The 16,243-nt window shown below is 35.2% G+C and overlaps 1 long non-coding RNA gene across 1 annotated transcript; it reads left to right on the top strand.

Moving 5' to 3' along the window:
* Positions 1-4,268: 4,268 nt before the first annotated feature.
* On the top strand, positions 4,269-14,297 carry LOC135281614 (uncharacterized). The gene is made up of 2 exons (XR_010348207.1): positions 4,269-4,738; positions 13,681-14,297. It is a non-coding gene; the product is annotated as an uncharacterized LOC135281614 (long non-coding RNA).
* The last annotated feature ends 1,946 nt before the right edge of the window (positions 14,298-16,243 follow it).

The raw sequence follows: 16,243 nt of genomic DNA, 5'->3' as shown, positions 1-16,243 counted from the left end.
CTGCAGCTGCGGCGGCTCAGCGGGCACAGCACACTGCGCTTCTGTCGTTGCTATTTTAGAGTTTCACTGATTTTTTTCTCAGATGTCACCCACAAGATAGCAAGAGATGGTGAACCTGGGCATCTTAAGTTTCATCTCAACCAACTCCCAAAGAGAATTTCCTTTATAACTGTTAATAATGGAATAATGAAAAACTGCCTACAACTCTGGTTGGCAAACAAAACAGTCATGCTTTAATGACACAGTTTTAACTGATTTCTCTAGGAGTTAATACCAGCAGAGTATTATATATTATAAGAGTATTATATATTGTTCTTCATAATACTTTTATGTATATACTCTTTATTATATAAAGAGTATTCTATATTATATATATCCTTGAATAGCAAATCCACAGAGTATATTACAATTCCTGGAATAGCAAGTTTTATCTCATTGCACCAAAAAAAACCCCAAAAAACAGTTCTAATGAACCATGATATTGGGTGGTATTGACATTATTATATATTTTCATATTTTTTATGGAGAACAGAAAAATATATTTTCCTATTCTGCCTACAGAACACTTGAAGATAATTAAGTACTTTATGCTAAGGGACCAGAGTATTGCAGTATTACGGCAGAAACATTGAGTTTTAGATATATTTGGGAGACAGGGACTTTGCTTCTGTTCTGTATGATGATTCTGCATCTCCCAGTCCTGATGTATGCATTTAACACTCAGGTGTTAAAAGGTTGGAAAGAAGAAATAATAAATTCAAGGTCCTGTACCTGATTTTGGAATATTTTTTAGGCTGTAAATAATTATTGCCAATCTTTAGCATCAGGAATACAGAAAGATTTGGGCTGAGAAATGGCATGGGAACAAAAGAATAGAAGAGCAAAGCAACGTTTCTAGACTTCAGGCCACTTGCCAGCTGCTCCTTACATCAACTTTCAATTCTGCCGCTTGCTTTGACTGTAGCAAAAAGATAAACATTTTCTTGTTGCAAGTTAACAAACACAGCCATGCGTGACAATTTGATAAGGGATATTAGGAGTGGTATCAGGAGTTTATTAGTTCATTTGAGCAAGAGATAAACATGGTAGAAAGTTCTGATGTGCTGCTGAAAAATGAAAAATGACTGGTCAATGCCAAAAACAGTTCTGCTGAAAAAAGGGTTTCTATTCTTAGTGACTGGAGCCTTCATTGCCATAGACAATTTTTCTTTCTATTTGTAGTAAATTCCTCAATGTGTCTGCCTCCTTTGTAAACTTACACCACTGCTCTGTGGGTCTGTATTTTCAGGTGGTACAGATATAGCAGTATGAATTCTACACTCACAAGAAAATCTGTTAAAGTCATGGCACAACAGGCAGAATTTGGTTTAGTGATGTAGTCTTTTCTGCTTGTGTCTTTTCACATTAACTGTAGATGTTGAGATCTCGTCTCCATGTTTTTGTCTGTTGTAGTTATTGAAAACTAAATACAGTGTATTAAAGTATCCTTTGATTTAGCACTTGCCTAATTAAATTCTTGCCTGATTATTTTTTCTGATGTAGGCATACATGCCTTACAACAAACTGATAGTGTTTGACTCTTGATGCTGTCACCAAATCTGTATTTGAACTAAGATCTGCCAAAACAAATATTAAAAATCCTGCCATACATCCCAAATGGCACTTTTAGTTTCCTTTTTGTAAGGCAATGCAGTATAATATAAACAAGGAGAAACAAAGAGATAACACAGCAATGTAGGATCAGAGTTTACTAGCAAAACCTGGATGTGGGTATGTTAATCACAGATGATAAAAACATAAGCAAAAAGGTCTTCCTAGATTGCAGGAAGAGATCCTACACTGTAATGACTTTTTTGTATAATTTATTTTATTGAACAATTATTTCAGAATTTTTTTGAGTTTTTTCCCTTACAGAAGTAGCCATACTATTCTACAGTCCCTTTCCCCACTAAGACAGACTTTAAGGCACCAGTGACATTTGTGGTATGCCAATTTTTATGACTCTAAAGAAATAATAATAACACATCTAGGAGAAAATTCTGACATTTTGTCTGGCAAATGTTGTTACACTTTGTCAAAGGCATAAGAACTTATTTTAATATCCTGTCTCACAACATGGGGTAAAAGGGACAAGAAATTAGGATAAGATCAAATGTACATGTTAGCAAGATGTGATCAGTGACCAGTCAGGTAATATTTTCAGTTATTTGCAAGACTTCAATGATTCCCAGATGCTTGAAGTAGGGCAAGGGTAAGGACTAGGAACTTCTGGATTTGATGGTTGCTTGGCACTGTGGAATGTAGGTACCTTTGCCCATTGTATAAGAATTGTCCTTTGCCTTGGCTTCCCACTGGGAGCTCATGACTGAATACACTGACAGACTTTTAGGACTTCTTCCTCCTTTACTGAGGGCACCATCATGGGAGATGCACGTGCAGGATGTTTATGGGAAAGAATAAAAAGTTTTACAGCAACTGAATGCTTATGACAGAGTGTCACACATGCAGGTATTGGTGAAAGTAAACACACTCCTGTCTGTTTTGAAGGAGAGAGAGCAAGGGCTTTTCCCCCCTCTGTATTAGACACTAAATCACATTCTGCTAAAAGGCAGACATTGTTTATGTGCAGATGCTTGGCTTCCCTGAAAATATTAAATTTTCTTGGTAGCATATTAATTCACCATATTAATATTAGTCAGCTAGGGGTTACTGTTTTTGAAGTTGAGCTACTCTGAGGCTAATAGCACAGAAGTATTGCTGTTGGCATGTTAGATATTTTCAATTAACTAAATAAGTTCAATAATTTAATTAATTATTTTTCCCTCAGTTATTTATGAAATTCACATATTTAGTGGCTTATTCTGCTTCCTCTGATTCTCCAGTCTAGAATTTTAAAACTTGACAACAGACCAGACAGTGATGTACATGTAAATTCAGGGGTGGGATATGGCCTTTATAAAACAGAGCACTGAAATTAGAGGTCTCTTGATACAGGAGACAGTTCCACTATTAAGCAACTGGTGCTAAGAGCAGTTTTAAGATTCAGAATGTGAGCAGTCTGAGAAGATGGTCTATAATGTGTACATTTCAGTTTAAGTCTTTTGTGAAGTTAAAAGCTTCTTGCAGTGCAATGAAATTCCTCCAAAGGGTGTGTTATTTAACAGCAGTAGATGTTTGTGTTGTGTCAATCAGCAGATATCTGTTTTGTCAAAGTCTGTGTTGTGATAATCAGCAGGTAACACATCTTATGAAACTACTGCACCTGGACTGTGGCACGAAGAAAGCAGGATACTAATGGATGGTTATGGGAATTTATGCAGGCCTGCATCATAAACAGCAGCCTGTGAGAATGCAGGAACAAGGAGAAATGTCCCAGATGAGCTGAGTGGCTGCCTTCAGGAGCATCACGCTGCTTAAAGAATCAACATTCTTTCAGCTTCACACCAACTTAGCTGAGGCTATTTCCTAAGATGAATAGATCACATATGGCAAACACAGAAAACAGACAGATAGATTTGTCTTCTGAGGTTTAAGAATATTTTGCTTAGTCTGTGCTGTAAGGAGCTAATAAAATGAAGATAAAATGGAAGAGAATATTGTTTGATAATATTTGTCTTATATTGGGTCTGACAGATTCAATGTTTAGGGTAGAATAAAGCACATATATCATAAAAGATCATTTATCTAGCACTTTAGACTCATTTTCCTGCCTAAAGCAGATTTTTTTTTAACTTTTTAAATCAGGTTCTATTAGATTAGGTTGGGTGTCACACATCATTGCAAAAGTAATCTACAAAGGCACTTCAAGAACCCCTTCATTTAAAACAATAGGCCAGCAGGGGATTTTTTTGTTTATTTGTTTGGTTTTTTGAGGATGCATATTGGAAGCAGGCCCTGATTCTGAAACTCCTCATTTCAGAATGTGTTGTAGGGAACCTGGAGGAGGGGAAACTCTTCTGAAGTAATGGCTCTGAGGTGGTGCTCCAGGAGCACTGTACAGGAATTCATCCCAACAAGCTCTGATGTTTATCTCAGCTCAGATAATGCACCTAGTCTGCTCTTACATCATGTATCCCAGTTATGATGACAATTACATACAGTTCCTTCTGAATTTTAAAAATAATGTAGTATGAATTAAGAATCCTCAGATTATTATGAAACAGACATAAATCTTGCAATATATAAATTGCAAGAAATAAATAGCACCTTTGATGCAAAGGTGCTATTTAATTGTACTTGTAGCCTTACTCACCTTGTACAACCCCAAATATAATTTGATCTTCTGTATTTAAAACTGTACATTTGCATACTGAAATTGTTTTAATAAGAGATGTGTTAGTTAGGCATTGCTAAACACATATTATGTCCCTGAGTAATAGTTCAGTATCTATTACTGCAGTAAAAGAGCTCCAAGACACAAGAATGGGATAGCAAAAAGAGGATCTTCCCAAATCCATGCAACCCAAGTACTGTCAGAATCATTCTCTAAGTATGTGCTGCTTCAGTATGTGGTTTTTAATCATTAAAAAGTGCAGTCTTTTGTAACTTGAAGATAAGGAGTTTAATGAGAATTTTTGTGAATGTATTACTTTCCTGTTACAATACTTGGAACACTGTTAATCCTGTGTCCCCAAAACCAGGACATCCTAGTAAAGCAGCAAATGGAATGTAACGATGAATGGAACTGAAAGGATATAGTCCTCCTCTATGGAAAAAAAAAATACTACAGAGCTGGCTGGTAAGTTCTTCACAGAGGAGTATAAACTGAGGAGAGTATTAGAAAGCATTCCTACAGAGCATGACTAGTTTAATTCTTAGTGAAGTGACAAATTGTAAAAATTTAATAAATCTTTGTTAAGTGATTTTTGATAATATGGGAAGTGCATTATATGTAGTCCTATAAATGAAATATCTATTCCTACTTATTTTTTAGATTTACAGCCATATAGATTGTTAGCCAAGGTCTAAATGTAAGTGATTAAAATAATGAGCAAACATTTCAGAATGCAGGTAATGCATTGTACCTGGTTCTGCCTCATGGCAACAAATGATCATTTAAGGAGCAAGGCCTAACCAGTGCCTATTCAGTTCTATATAGCTATACATATATACACTTATGGTTTGCTTTAGGAGGTGCAAAGGAAATACCTCTTTTCTATAAAACACACATTTTAATGTCTGTAGGGTGACTTAACAGCTTAACATCCCTAAGGATGGTGTCTGGTTTTGTAGGAAAATCCAGATTTAGAGTAGAGTCTTTCAAAACTCAGCAAATTCCTCTTTGAGTCCGACCTACCTTAGAGGCTTATCATGTGAGAGGCTGAATAACTCTTTGACAGTACCATTACTCTTCACTGATAGATAGTCCTCTTGTTCATCATGGTCCCTAGATTTTAGACACCCAAAGTAAGGAGGCATTAATTATCCTTAAAGTCACTATGTTCCTTAGAAGATTAAAAAAATGAAAATCAGCACATTATTTTTCTTACATACAAGATCAGAAGAAATCCTGGAAAAGGGGGTATTCTAATATTGTCTCATTGTGGCTGCTTATTTTATATATGGCACTACTTTATAAACTGCACAAGTCTATTCCTGCAACCTACAGATACTCCAAATGACAAAATAAAATTGAGCATGAATATAGAAAACATAATGCATTTATCATGCAGAAATAATTTCCACCTATAAACATTCTATATTCTAAATTGAATTAGACAAGGCTAATATCACATAAAAAATAAAACAACTAGACATTTAACTCACAGGAAGTAACATGATCAAAGATAAAGTCTAAATGACAAAACAGTCAGTAATTGTCTCCATAAAATTACTGGCAGTAAAATTTTTATGTCATTATTATCATATTGGCAAAACTTTCTACAGTATAAAAGTATACACTAAACATTTTGTGTTGTAAAAATCCCTGTGGTATGAGTCATAAAAAACCCCAGCAGAAACAGGTGTCTCTATAACCTGACATCTCTACAAGGCTTTGAAATCAGAAACTGATCTGCACAACCATAAGTTTAGCATCCCTTTAAATAAGTAGATTTGTGAGACCATTTTACTTCTAATGAAATACAGCAAAATATTCTTTTGACAGAACATTTTATTCAGAGTCCCTATTTCTATATTTCACCCTAAAAATCACTTTTATAAATTACAAGTGTCACGTAGATCAGTGTGAATTAAAAACCAAATCTCAATCTATAATAAGAGTCTTGATTTGAATAGGCTGTTTTGCTTTTAAATCAACTGGAAACCCAGACAGAATTCCCTTTAACGCATTCAGTGTGCCTAAGCTGATTTTGGTTTCATTTCAACACAGCAAATAGTACTGGTGACAGGCAATAACATGAAACTCGAGAGATTTTGGCCGTGATTCTTGCAGAATCTGGAGAATTAGTAAGTCTGAAGTATGTGAAACCAATACAAAAGTGAAGGAATTATCCGTTCTAACCTTTTCATGCCTAATGATTTACCAAAGTGAAACATATAAAAAAGCATGTTGCATGATAACTGGAAAATTATTTTTGCATTATTTCAGTACTTGGACCAAATAAAGAGCTGTTGTGATGTAATCTCAGAGAAAAATCTCAGGTACTTGCTTTGAGCTGCAGAACACTGTCAAATGAGCAGCATAATCCAGAAATCATCTAGGAAAACTGCATTTTGTCTTTAAAACTTCCATTCAAAAATATTGCTTGTAGGTGTTATTTCACACTTTGCACAACAAATATGTTTCATTTATACAAGTGTACATTTTCACTCAGTATTTACACTCCTCATACACACCCATTATTAATGTAATTCTTACTCCCTATTGTAGAATAGATTTTTACCTGTAGCATAAGGTTTATCCATAAGAAACTACTTGACTAGATGAATACTGTAAAAATCACATTTTCAAACAATGACCTACATGAATCACTAGTGGTTAGTGACAGACAACAACGTGATTATAGTTTGCTGTAAGATCTTTCAATTCTTGGATGGAAGTTTTCTGGCAAAATCTTCACTACCTTTAATTAATTGTGATAACCACTTATTCACCAAAACAAAATACACATACACAATCCCATCAGCATTCAAGTCTTTACCAGCATGGACAAATTGCAATAGAAAATCTTTAAGGATTTACTGGAAAAGGCAAACTCAGTTGTTAGCCTAAGAGTCTGTCCTAAAATGCAATAGTTTAGCTAAAATACTAAAACAGGAGAAGCCTTCATGGTGCTCTCTGCACTTGACTGCAGCCAATACTATTAATCCTCTCATATCATAAATACTGTAGGAAAGACATGCTAATAAAAAAGACAGCCTGACACCATTTATCATGCGTAGGAGTATATAAATAATGCAGAAATCTCTCTCCCTTTTACAAGAAAATCACCTTTACAACAGTTTTCTGAATAATTGACTATAATTTCACTGCAAAAATATTTATACTCTGAAAATAAAAGTATTTTTAAAAAACCACATGACTTTAATTCTCATTGTTATATCTACGTCAGCTTTTAATGAAAGACTTATGGATGTGTTATTAGTGTTCCTGCTATCTGTTCTGTTTGTGGGAAGGTTTGATTTAATAATGAAATCTGCTCCATTTGAAAAATGCATTTCAACCTAACATGAGAGCTTTGTAAACCTGGATTGGTTCGATATGTAAAATGACTTATAGTTGGAAAAATGGGTTTTCTCCTGATTAAGACACATTACAATGAGATTGTTCAAATCAACTACTGCTAACAAAAATGCCCAAGTTACATATATTTAGAAAAGATTTAGCAAATAGCTGTTCTCTGATACAAGCCTGCTGCAGAGCACTCTGTAGGGAATCCCACTCTGTGGAATTTAAGGGCACTAGTGGAATTTACAGAGTCCATACACTGCATTCCTAACATGTTGATAAAGACTGAGTTTCAGTTACTTACATCAAATTTAAAGGTTGTCAAAATAAATACTGCAAGGTAAAACTCGGCAAAATGCAGCATTGTTTTTACCATAATCTCTGTTTTCCAGGTATTTGTAAAATTGAGTTGTTCAGCCCATTTCCTATGATGAAGAAATCCTTTATAATTTTGAGTAATGGATTGTGGCAATACCCATTACAAAGGAGACAATAAGTATAGCAATGGCTTTGGCTCCAAAATCTAAATCCTAAACCTGTGTAACATTGTAGAAGTAGTTTTTATTTATGATATATTAAGTTTTTTTCTTCCCTGTGCAAACTGTGATTTTCCAAGGAGCCCTGTAATCTTCACTGGACATAATTCAGTGATGGAACTCCACAGAGGAACAGGATTGCCTGGACACAATGCATGTAGAACTGAGGATTTTTTATCAACAGAAAATAAATAAAAGTATATTTTGCTATAGTTGTACAATTCTTATGAGAAAATTTTAAAAAAATCTAAATTTTGTCACAATCCTTGTTTTGCTATTCTTTTCTTATGGGTAAAATATTCTATTTAAAGCTGTGTTGAAAAGTGAGGTGATTCATGTCTGTACAAGTGTCAGGATTATGTATATTCTATGTATTTAGATATTCATAATGAGTATAACTTTGGAATGAGAATAAAATAGGAATTAAATATTTTTCCCAATACTGTACAGCTTTTTGAAATACTTTATAATCCTCCCAAAACTTCTAGGGGCCACTTTTGTCTGCTGCATACACCTTCTGTCACATACACTGATCATGTGAATAGATGCTAGTGAATAAAACATCTCTACCAAAGATATAATTTATAGCAGCAATGGAACTTGCTGTTTGTACTGCTATGGATTATAGTTTTCATTGTATGACTTTTTTTTCAACCACAACTCAACAGGAGGCAAAGGAAAGTGTGAACACACATAAATGTGAGATGTTGTGACTAAGCACAGGAGTGTAACGATGGGAAATTTTCATCATCTCTTTGGATGAAGCCTTAAATGTATTTCCTCCACAGAACTCAAACCATCCCCCTGATGTAATACTGAAGTGAGTGGCCTGTCTGTGTATGTCCCTTACATCACCATTCTTTATAACTGCTTTGTATGATCACAACTGCACAGGAAGGAGTTTGCTGTGACCCCACCCCTGCAGTTCCCACAAAAGCTACCACTGAAACCCTCAAATGCCTGCCAGAAATCTCAGCATTGAGAATTCTAAGGAATTTGCCAATATGGTTTTAAAAGAAGCCAAGAGGATCATCAGTTACATACAATGATTACATTTTTGCCTGATTATATTAATCCATTTTTAAAAAGAAATGAAAACAATATGTGTTTTACTTTTCTCATGCTCATGACTGCAAATTCCAGTTAAAAAGTGATGATTTAGGTTACAGCTTTTGTACTTCCATTTTCCCCTTCAATTTGTCAAATGCAGTGAGAGCACTAAAAAAAGAAGAGAAGAATAGAGGTGACAAGACTTCTAAATATAACCAAGATTGTTTATGTCAATGAGCTCTGCAAAAGGATACTGTGTTTATGTGACTGTCTCAGTGAGTTGGTTTGCAATGCTCATTTATGCTGTGCATCCCTTATTGTTCATATTTCACAGGCCTTTTTTCCCCAAGGCTCTAAACATACATATCAAAAGTTTAATTATTAACTCAGTTTAGAAATTCAAGTATTGAAGGTGACTGACTCTGTCAAGTCAATATTTACTATTAGAATAAGGATTAGATTTCATTTTATGCCTCCAAATCTTACATCCAGAATTGTCCACCTACCACACTGTGATAAACGTTCATGTGTTTGGATTTAAGTGCTTAGATCCCATGGAAGAGCAATCAGGAAAATTACTAAAAATTTCTTAAGGATAACTCAGATGTTGAACTAAAACCCCCTCACATTTCATGTTACAATTCTCCTCACTACCATTTCCCAGGAATGTTCTGATTCATCCCTGTGGAACACGCTGCAGTTTAACTTTGTATTTCTGTCATGGTACCAGCAACGCCAAACCAGCGATTTCCTACAGCCGCGTGCTGCTCGCTCCTCAGCCAAACGTGTCCTGTCTGCTCCCATCTCTGCTGTCTGACACAATTAGAATTTTTTCTAAGATAAGAAAATCCCACTTTTACCACTGGAGAGCCAGGCTGCTTAGGTCACAAGATTCTCCTGGCTTGATCCTTGTGTATGAATCATGAACTTTCCCTAATAAGTACCGGCATTCTTCAGATGATCAAGCTAGCTTACGAAGGCTTCCAGAGCTTTCCACATTAATTATCACCATGTTTAAAGGATCCAAAGTCACAGCTAATTAAGAATTATTAACACTGTAAGTTGTTTATTCTTACTTTTCCTTTATGTCCTCTATTCCTTATTCTTATTTGGGTTGTAAATGGCAATAATAGAACTCAGTTAAAAGAGAACAACATATGAAAAGGATTATGAAAAATATAAATTGAACTGAAAATCAGCTATATGAAAAATTGGAAACAAATTTGCTTGCTCTCTACACTAGAATGGGTCAAAAGCTATACATGACTACAATTTTTGTTCAGAAAAAGCTTTTTTTCTCACATTAATTATCAGAAAATTCTAAGATAACCAAACTAATAGTAAGCCTCTACTCTGGAAATAAATGACTTCTGCAACTTTTGCAGAAGCACACAAACTATTGAGAAGTCATAGTAAATACTCTGTGATTAAGTAAGTATTCTGTTAGAAATAAATAAGATAATGACTTTTAAAAGAAAAATAAACTATTTTTTGACATTTGAAAGTGGAAACAGAACATTCATTCTAGATTCAGAGTACAGAAAATTGCTGAAATAAGTCTGGACTTCTAAGTACTTTCAATCTGGAAACTTGATGATCCTGGGCACCTCAGGAAAAGCTTTATATTCTTGCGCTAAATTCAGATACTAAATCTAGTAAAAGTAGAACAATTAAAAGCCTATTATGTTTAGCTACCAAAAATATATTTTTTTATCTTTTACCAGGATAAGTGTATCTAAATAAAGATCTAAAGTAAATTCCTCCAACACTATTTTAAGTGTGGCACAGCATGACAGGAAAAAAGTGTATTTCTTATTTTGGAAAAAATGAGATTTGTACTTAACTGGCAGTTAATTAACAACATGTATAGGTGGATCAATTATATATGTATGAATAACAGGATACACCCAAGTCATAGTCAAAAATCCTTTGGGAACTTCTGTGAAGACAGTAAATATTTTTACAATAGCAGTGATTAAGCCTGAAAATAAAAGGAACTGAAAGGAACTCAGAAGTGAGTCAAAATCAATAGTGGTTACTCTCATATTTATCATCTAAAGTGAGTCAAAATCGGCAGGCGTTACTCTCATATTTATCACTATAGAAACTGTACTGTAAGAATGCAGAGAAGAGGAAATAAAGAAACAAGATTAAAAGAGAAAATCCATCTTTAATATTCTTTCCAAAGAAAGAGTATTTGAGAAGAGTACTGAAATTTGAGAAGAGTACTACTAAAGAAGCATTAAATAGAAAGTTCTTCTTTAAGCACTCAAATGAGTTCTGAAAAAGAACTAAAACCAGTGGAATAACATTCTAGTTTATGTTTTCCAGACAAATCCTTTGAAGTCAAATTCAGATAGATACTGTATGCAGATATTTACAATTTTTTTAAATGCATAAATTATCATAAAAGTATAGCCCTTTTTTGAGGCATAATTCAGTGACATACTTGAACAAATGAGAAGCTGAACATTAGTCTTGCTTCCAAGGACTTGCACAATTCAGCACTCAGCTTCAGGACCTGACTAAGTAATACCAGCCTGATTCAATAAACTATTTGAAGACACAGGGTACGGAGCATTGAATGTAATGTTTGCTATGTTTTTAAACAGATAAACAGAATCTTGCTCCAGAATGAAGGTGTCTCTGCAGAAAAAGAAACATTCTCTAGTTCTAGTAACTGTTTTCTGACAGAATACAGTATACAGAAATCAGACAGAAAATCTAGCATCTGCGGGTAGAGATCTATGCCATCCCTGCCTCAAAACCCCATTATTTGTTAGGGATAAGCTCAAGCCACTTAAGTAAGAGCTACACAGAGATAATCAACATTTCTGCTAAAAAAGTTACTGATTTTTTCCCAGACTTAGTGAAAAACACTGTGAAGTCTTATAAACACTTTGTGGCATTGTGCAAAAATTTAAATTAAAATTTTAGGCTACTACTATGCTGAATGTTTAGAGGAGAAGTTTAAAATTCTCCAGAAGCTGTTCTGTTTGATTATTAATTTTTTTGTCCTGTTCTTCACCACCTCTGAAAATATTTTGGGTTTTTTTTATGGAAGTGTACAAATCTGCAGAAACTGTTTCACAATTCATATTAAAAAAATCCCAACTCTAAAGCTATGCTTTCAACAAAACACACCATAACATCTTAACCTAATAAAGTACTGCCCTACTTTCTGATTCACAGACTTCCAGAAAGGAATAGAAATATTTTACTTTGGCACTGGGGCAAAATTACTTCCTAAGGAAAAAAATTGAAAAAGTTACCTTATCTTGGTACTCCTTTCAGTCCTAGAAACTGCAGAACCAGACTGTTTTGAGACGTGACAATGTACGTGATGCAGATCAGTGACAGGAGCCACATTCAATTGCTGCTCTACAATGGCATTAAGTAATCACAAAGGACAACAAAAGAGAAACATTTCCAATGCTGGTTTTTTCCTTTGGATGAAATGAGCCTATGTAGAGTTACAGAAATGAGCCTATGTAGAGTTACAGAAATGAGCTAAAATTATAAGGCCAGAGTACAGGCATGGCATGATCCTAAGAAGGATCTATCTTCCATATGCTGTACAAAAATGATGTATCTGAGCAGAAATACTTTCTATTTATGAAGAGAAAATTATTAATAAAAGTATATTGTGATAGCATTAAAACAACAATGAAAAAAAATAAAGGTAAGTATATAGCAAAAAGCAATATGGTTTTGAATGCTAGACAGATATACAAATGATTTCCTAAAACTTCTATCAGTTACTATTAAGTGTATCATTCTTTGTGGCTTATCTTTGCCCAGAGAGCTCCATCACTGATCCAGTGCAGATTGTTGATTAATTCTTCATATTGTCTGTGTATGACTATATTAAAGTATAAGAAAGTAAAGGTACACAGAGTTTACACCATCTTTCTTTTCAGTCAGCAGTTACTTCTCTTATTGGTTTTGTTTAATCTTTCAAAGGGACAAGGGAAGGAGAACAATAGATTTTCTCTGGAAAAAATGCTACTGGTAATACATGATATCTACTTCCAAGCATTAAATTCAATTTAATATATGCAGTGATCAATAGATATGAACTTCATGGGGCAGTGGGGCAGTAAGGCTACAGCACTTAAACTCTATCATAAGTCACAAGGACTGCTGGTAGCTGTTCTCCTTCTAGCCTAAGGGTTTTCTCTTGCTTGATATACCAGTAGATTTACATTATAAACCTAATTTTTTCTTATGCATGTAATATATTTTAATATAAAATTTTAGCAATAGCAATTGCATCAGTTTAACATTCAACATTTATCTCTTCTTCAAGATCTTCATTTACCTACCTTATTTATTATCAGATAATACATATGTATATGTATAAGGTTCCTACCACATTACATTACTGCTCATGATTTCAAAGCAAATGAGTTAATTTTTCCTTCATAACAAAGAATGCAGCATGTTATTTTTATGTACCACTAGGAGAAAACTGATAAAGAGGAAATGAAGCAGGGGAACAGAAAAACAAAGTGAGAAATGAAATCCAAGTTTCTAATGCAACGATGTAATGCCAAGAAACTGCTCCAGAGAAAATGAGTAACTGCCAGCTTTTCTACCTGTTGCCAAGAAAATGTTGCTGTGTTCACTGATCCTGTAATTAAACTGAGTATGTTCTGAAACAACTTCTTCTGAATTGTGCCATCTTCTGTGAAGGGGGAGAGAGCTTCATTCCTATAATACGCCAGTAGAAAGATGGTTCTTCTCTAAAAAATTTCTTTAAAGAAAAAAAGTAACACTTGGAAAGAGAAATCTTACTGCCTACAGACCTTTGGAGGGAAGCACAGAACTGAAATTTGCATTGTTCAAAATACTCACGTGCAGAGCAAAAAGTTTTAATAGCTATCCTTTAATATCCTACAAAAACAGCAGTCTTGCTGACTTCTGCTGTTTTGTCAACATTTTAAAATGTGACATTAATTGTAGTGTCTTATAGCAATTTCTGGCTAAGATTTTTAATAAATTTAAGTTATTGCTATTATCCATGCTGGTCAAGGTATTTGTATACAAGTATGTCAATAAACCAGATCATACCAGTATAATTCTGTTGCCACATTTTATCTTGTTCAGCCCAATGCTGGTTAATCAAGATTTTGTAAAGGCTGACTATACTTTCCACCTCTACTACAGTCCTCTGGGATCTTCTGGTAAAGCTTTATTGTACTTTGCACAGCTTTTCTGCATTCCTCATGCTTTGACACCTGATGAGTTAATGAAATGTTGCCTTTTCTTAGCTGAATCGTTCTTTGCTCTGTGGCTGGCTGTGCTAGGCAGGACAATGGCCCTCTCAGACATTTGTCACACAGAAGCACTGAACAGCTGGGATTGGAAGAGACCCCTGGAGATTGTGCAGTCCAATCCCCCTCCTGAAGAAGGTCCATCTAGAGCAGATTGCATAGGATCACATTGGATCAAGAAATGTCTGGATCAGCTAATAAAAGTGTCAGAAAGCCCTGGCTCCCAAAACATTTCCCCAGTCCTTTTCCCCACATACAGTGATAACAACTGTCTGAACGTGCAGGCTGACAGCTTCACTCTGGAGCAAGAGCTGGGCAGAGCTGGCACCCACACCCTGCTTCATTTGCAGGAGAGTTCCTTTGTTTTAATTCCGTGTTGGCTTGTTTAGTTGAGGAGTAACAGATCAGAGTAATTCACCAGACAGAAAACTCTGCTACTAATCTACCTCCAAAACAAAACTCAGAAGCAGAGCCAGGTCACTCTTACTTTCCTGGCTTGCATCAGTCCTGCTCTCTGTTTTACTGTTTGCAGCATTATCCACTGACTTCAGTGGACATGAATATGCCCAGGTGGTCTATTGCTGATCATTGCTTCTAATCCTGACATCAGCTAATTAATTATTGTACTTCTAAGCCAAGCTTTGGACAGTTTAGTGGAGAATGAACAGTTAGCTCCTGGCGCTGATTCATTATTACCTGTTATTTCTCAAGCTGTCAGCATGGACTCCAAATACATCTCTTCACATTTTCACTGCTGAGCAGTTCCACTTGCAATGGACCAAGAAGCAAGTGGTTTCCACATTTGATAATATTATGAGTACTTTTCAACCACTACTAAAAGTGCAGCAAGAGTAACACAGACATGTATGTGTGTATTTTGACTTGCTGCAAGACAGGCCAGAAGGTGGATGCACAGTTATTTTGCACCTGTTCCAAGGAGACCACATTCTGTAAATATTGAGTTTTCAGCAGCCTTTCCAGTTGCCATCAGGAGAGCTCATGAAGCTGGCAGAGCTCAGCCTCTGGGTGCTGTTGCCTGTTTCAGTGCTCTCACCCTCCCTTTGTGTGTCTGTTCCCGTGCCTGTCCTGCCAGCAGGGCTCACTGCAACTCGCAGGGACACGTGTGAGAAGGCACCGTCTTTACAGAGGTGGCATCAGCACAAAGCATCTTCTGGAGATGGGACACCTCACTACTTGCACAAGGTTCTTAATCACAGAATTTGAGAGGGAAATTAAATCTGGCACACAGCCCTCAATGTTGCCAATGTATGACCTAGATTGCATTTCCCTAGATGGTTTATGAGACTGTTATTTGAGAGATTTTGCAAAAGGGTTTTTAAAATTAAAATATACAACTGCCTATCTCTTAGTTTATTTTACATTTCTTAATTTTTATATTTAGTGAAAGAGAAACTAGTTGGATTCCTGCATAAAAGTAGTATTTGCAGTTAAGTTACAGGAAAAGTCACCTGTTCTTTGTAGTCTGAAATAGTAAAAGACATCTAATTTGATGAAGTGTATTTAAAATGGATTTGTTTCTTCATTTTTTCTCTTAACCTTATATTGTCTTTAACATGCCTGACTACCCTTTACAACTCCAACAGGATAATGCAGCTTTGTGTTCTGCTGTCTCCTTCCTTTTTGACCATTCCCCACAAAATTCAATTTCATGTTATCCTATTATTAACAATTTTTAAATCTTCCATTTTTTAACCAAATACATTATTAATGGCATTATTATTTTAAAATAT

Source organism: Passer domesticus, chromosome 15 (genome assembly GCF_036417665.1).
Source record: "Passer domesticus isolate bPasDom1 chromosome 15, bPasDom1.hap1, whole genome shotgun sequence".
Taxonomy (NCBI): Eukaryota; Metazoa; Chordata; class Aves; order Passeriformes; family Passeridae; genus Passer; species Passer domesticus.
This window is presented reverse-complemented; position numbering and strand designations above follow the sequence as displayed.